Raw genomic sequence first — 6,000 nt, forward strand, 5'->3', positions numbered from 1 at the left:
AACTGTATAGAAATACAGGCCTACCTTAAGAATCAAGGAAAAACTCAAATAAACAAAACATTACACCTGAAAGAACAAGAAGAAGAACAACAAATGAAGCCTAAATCCAGAGGAAGGGAGGGATTAATAAAGTTTAGAGCAGAAATAAATAATATAAGTACTAAATAACACGAGAAAAGATCAATGAAACCAGGGGGGTGGGTCTTTGGGGAAAAAATAATAAAACTGTTAAACCCCTAGCCAGAATTGTCAAAAAGAAAAGAGAAAGGTCCCAAATAAAATTAGAATTTATAGAGGAGAAAAAAGAACCAATGCCTCAGAAATACAAGCAATTATAAGGCAATATTATGAGAAACTAAATACTAACAAATTGGACAACCTGGAAAAATATATAAATTCCTAGAAACATATAAACTACAGAAACTAAAATAGGTAGGAGTAGAAAACATGACCCGACTGATATCCAGGAAGGAAATTAAATACGTAATCAAAAGTCTCCAAACAAACAGAAGTCCAGGGCCAGATGGCTTCAAGGTAAATTTAATCAACCATTTAAAGAAGAGTTAATAACTATGCTTCTCACCTATTCCAAAAAACAGAGAAGGAAGGAAAATTTCCAAATTCATTCTATGTGGCCAGCATTCCCCTGATACAAACAGCAGATAAAGACTCCAATTAAAAAAAATGAAATCCCAATATCCCTGATCAATATGGATGCCAAAATGTTCAATAAAATGCTCGCAAAAATGTATCACATTGGTTGATCTGCAAGTATTGAACCACCTCTGCAGTCCAGGAGTAAATCCCACTTGATCATGGTGAATATATATATATATATATATATATATATATATATATATATATATATATATCTTATTTACTTTAAAGAGAGAGAGAACAAGAGAGCATGAGTGTTGGAGGGGCAGAGATAAAAGGAGAGAGAATCTCATGCAGACCCCCCACCAAATCTGGAGCCTGATCCGGGCTCAATCCCAGGACCCTGAGATCACAACCTGACCTGAAATCAAGAGCCTGATGTTTAACCTACTGAACTACCAAGGTGCCCCACTGAATAGTTCTTTTAATATACTGTTGGATTCAGTTTGCCAGCGTCTTGTTGAGAATTTCTGCACACATGTTCATCAGGGATATTGGCCTGTGGTTCTCCTTTTTCGTGGGGTCTTTGTTTTGGAATCAAGGTAATGTTGACCCCGTAGAATGAGTTTGGACGTTTTCCTTCCATTTTTAATTTTTGGAACAATTTGAAAATGGGTAGTAACTCTTCCTTAAATGTCTGATAGAATTCCCTGTGGGGCCATCTGACCCTAGGTTTTGTTTGTTGGGAGAGTTTGGATTACTGATTCGATTTCTTTGCTAGTTATGAGTCTGTTCAAATTTTCTATTTTTTCATGTGATGGTTTTAGTAGTTACGTGTTTCTAGGAATTTGTCCATTTCTTCCAGATTGCCCAGGTGGTTAACATATAATTTTTCATAATATTCCCTTATGATTGTTTGTATTTCTGTGGTGTTGTTTGTGATCTCTCCTCTTTCATTCTTGATTTTATTTGTTTTGGCCATTTCTCTTTTCTTTTTATAAGTCTCTCTAGGAGTTAATCAATCTTATTAATTCTTTCTTTTCATCTGTTCTACTGGTTTTATTCTTTGCTTATTTTTGTTTGTATATATTTTATTTCTGCTCAAATCTTTATTATTTCACTTCTTCTATTGGCTTTAGGTTTTACTGGCTGTTCCTTGTCTAGCTCTTTTTGGTGTAAGATTAGGTTGTGTATTTGAGACTTGCTTCTTTTTTAAAAATATGCTATCTATTTATTTGACAGAGAGAGAGAGAGAGAGAGAGAGAGGGCACAAACAGGGGGGAGCAGCAGGCAGAGGGAGAGGGAGAAGCAGGCTCCTCGCTGAGCAAGCAGCCCAATGTGGAGCTCGATCCCAGGACCCTGGGATCATGACCTGAGAAAAAGGCAAACGCTGAACCAACTGAGCCACACATCTGGTTAACACATCCATTCTTTAGTAGGGTGTTTTTAACCTCCATATACATGTGGTCTTTCCATTTTTTTTCCCCTTGTGGTTGACTTCAAGTTTCACAGTATTATGGTCTGAAAATATGCATGGTATGATCTGATTCTTTTTATATTACTTGAGTTCTGATTTATGACCTAATATCTGATCTATTTTGGTGAATGCCCCATGTGCACTCAAAAAGAATGTATTCTGCTACTTTAGGGTGAAATGTTCTTGAATTTATCTGTTAAGTCCATCTGGTCCAGTGTGTCATGCAAAGCCATTGTTTTCTTGGTGATTTTCTGCTTGGATGACCTGTCCATTGTTGTAAGTAGGGTGTTAAAGTTTCCTACTATTATTGAAGTCTTATTGATGAGTTTCTTTATATTTGTTATTAATTTTTTTACAATTGTTAGATTTTCTTTTGGATAGACCCCTTAATTGTGATACAATACTCTTCTTCATCTCTTGTTCCAGTCTTTGTTTTAAAATCTAATTTGTCTTATACAAGTACGGAAACTCTGGCTTTCTTTTGCCGTCCATTAACATAATAGATCATTCTCCATTCCCTCACTTTCAAACTCTACAGGACTTTAGGTCTAAAATGAGTCTCTTGTAGGCAGCATATAGGGGGATCTTTTCTTATTTATTTGTTCATTTTAATGCCCTATGTCTTTTGATTGTAGCATTTATTCCATTTACATTCAGGGTGGTTATTGATAGATATACATTTAGTGCCATTGTGTTACCTCTAAATTTGTTGCTTCTGGTGATGTTTTAGGTTCCTTTCTAGTCTTTGTATTTTTTGGTCTTTTCCCCCCCTCGAAACGTCCTTTTTAATATTTCTTGCAAGGTTGGTTTAGTGGTCATGAACTCCTTATTTTTTCTCTGTCTTGGAAAGTCTTTATCTCTCCTTTTATACTGAAAGGAAACCTTGCTGTAGAAAGTACTATTGGAGACTATATATATATATATATATATATATATATATATATATATATATATATATATTACCATTCAGCACTTTGAATATATCATCCCACTCTCTTCTGGCCTGCTGAATTTCTGTCACATGTCTACTGTGAGCCATATTTGTCTTCTGTGTAGGATAAGGACTTTTTACCCCCTTCTTGCTTTCAGGATTCTTTCCTTGACTGTGTATTTTGTGAATTTGACAATGATATATCTTGATGATGGCCAGTTTTTGTGTTTAATGGGAGTTATCTGTGCTTATTGGATTCTGATTTCTTTTTCCTTCTCCAGGTTAGGGAAGTTTTCCACAGATGGACTTTCAGCTCCTTTTTTCTTTCTCTTCTTCTGGGACTCCTATGGGTGTGAATGTTATTATGCTTTCAGGAGTATGCTGGGTTCCCTAATTCTACGTTTATGATCTGATAAATTTCTTTCCCTCTTTCTCTTTGAGTTTCATTATTTTCCATATTGTTATCTTCTATATCACTGACTTATTCCTCTGACGTGTCCATCCTCATTGTCCTTGCATCCAGTCAGGCTTCATTTTATTTATAGCATTTTTAATTTCAGCCTGGGTATTTTTTAGTTCTATTCTCTCTGCAGTGATGGATTCTCTAGTGGCTTCTATATTTTTTCTCAATCCTAGCTCATATCTTTATGATTATTATTTTACATTCTGGTTCAGACATTGTCCTTGTGTGTATACTGATGAAATACCTGACTTCGTCCTATTCTTTCTTTTGGGATGAACTCCTCCATCTTGTCATTTTGTGTCAGTCACATTTTTGTGTGTGATTTTTAGGGAAGCCTATTGTATTACTGCATCTGATAGTAATGGCTATATTAGAAAGAGATTAACAAGAATAACAATAAGAAGAATAAGTATAAGAATATGAAGAAAAAGGAGAGGGAGAAGGAAAAGAGGAAGGAGAAGAAGACGAGGAAGGAGAAGTTATTAGATCTTAGGTGTGTTTGTTCTGATTAATTAAAAGAAGCTAGATTCAAAAAAATAAAAATAAAAGGAAGCTAGATCCTCTTTCCCCTACAGCTAAAGATTTTCAGCACACTGTCGTCATTTGACTTGGTGTATGCAAGGGTCTTGTGCTCGTCTTCTTGGGGAGGGGTCTGTTTGGCTGGTTCTCAAGTGGACTGGCCCTAGTAAAAATGCACCACAAGGCACATGGAGGCAGGGCTTGGTGTAAGCAGCTCTAGCCTCCACTGAGTGGTGCTGTTTGGTTCACTGAAGTCAGTCAATGCTGATGGGAAGGGTAAAATAGCATCCCTGGTTTTCTCATCCTGGAAGCAGGAAGTTCATGCCTGCCACTTTCAGGAAGCCCTCACTAAGAACAAACAATCAGACCCTCTTCTGTCCCTGATTACCACAGAATTCCTGCCTTAATACTGTTTGCATCCAAGTTGTTGGCCTCCAGGTGGAACAGTAATCCTATGTTTTATCTCAGGCATGTGACTGGGTTTCAGAACTCAATATTTTAAAGATCCCCATTGTGTGGACCCACCCAGATCCTCTGGGGTATGATCTCACTGTGCTGTGGCTGGCACAGGTTTGTCTGGAAATCCATCATGTGACTGTGCAATGGTTCAGAGTGTGTGGAATAGTGTAGCAAAAATCTAGCACCAAGGTTTGTTGCCCTCAGCTGGCATCTCTGTTCCTATGGCAGTTAATAAGGCAGTATGTTGGTATCCACCAGGTCTTTTGTCCCCAGAGAGGTCAAGCTACCTCTCCCAAATGCACTCTAGCAGGGGGAACTGTTTCTCCCTGTGTGACAATGGGATCCTCAGATAATGCTGTATTCTCCTGGGTCTGGTCTCCTTCCCCACTGGAACACCACCAAGCCCACCAGGCACAAACTTGGAAATTGTTGGACATTCAAACTTTAGACTTTGTTCTCTACTGCTTACAAAACTTGAGGCAGTCAGCCACTCTTTTCCCCATCAATGATTTGGGGAAGAGTTCTTCCTGTGCACTTCCCTGCACTTGATCTCTCTCTCTCTCTCTCTTCCTCTCTCTCTCTCTCTCTTTCCCTCTCTCTCTCTCTCTCTCCTTTCTCTCTCTCTCTCCATTTTTCTGTGACCAGGGCTCTCTCCCTTCTGCATCACCAGCAATTCTTTTCTTCCCTAGATCAATTCTTCACAGTTCCTACCTTGCACAACATAGCTGCTTTTCTACTGCTAGTTGTGCAGTTTTGCTGTCTCAGTCCCCAGATCAATTTATTCTAAATTATTTGATATTCATCTAGCTGTGTTCAAGTTATACAACCAGCTGAGGGGTCCCTACTCCTCCACCATCTTATCTCCACCCTCCTCAATGGTAACATAGCTTTAAAGGTAGCTTTTTAACTTATATGAGCACAGGGAGTTTGATAGGGTGGGGGAGAGCCACATTTTTACAGTCCCTGTGTTTGTGAAACTTTTTAATAAATCTATTCCTCTGGGACTCCAATACATACAGAAAACTTTACTTTCCCAGGAGAAGTTTTAAGACTAAAAGGATGATGTATTTCAAATATAATTAAGTATTTTCCATGCAAACTTGGCTAAAACTTTTAGGTAATTTTTTAGTGTATAAATAAGCTGTCCTATGAAATCAGGAACATATGTATTCCATTGTTTACTTTTAGTTCTTTTCAATGGATGATTGGTTTAAGTGCAAGCATAATTTTACCATGTATTTGTCTAAAAATGTGAAATATTTATTCGACAAACAGAATGTCATTACCTGACCTGAGGGCTACGTGAAGGATTGTGAATATTGATGAATAGGTTGTTCACTGAAAAAAGAACTCTGTGTAACGACAAGATCTAGCGGACACTCAAAATCAGTTTGTGTGTGTGTGCATGTGAGGATGGGGCTTTCAAATTTATGAGTCCATTTTATTATCTTTTCTTTTTTTCTGGAGAAAGGATATATTTTTTTTTTTCATTTCTCTCATCTTCCCTTATGTATCTGTGGTAGTCCTGTTTGTGTATACTGGATCTTACACCAT

Source organism: Ursus arctos, unplaced genomic scaffold (assembly GCF_023065955.2).
Source record: "Ursus arctos isolate Adak ecotype North America unplaced genomic scaffold, UrsArc2.0 scaffold_5, whole genome shotgun sequence".
NCBI lineage: Eukaryota > Metazoa > Chordata > Mammalia > Carnivora > Ursidae > Ursus > Ursus arctos.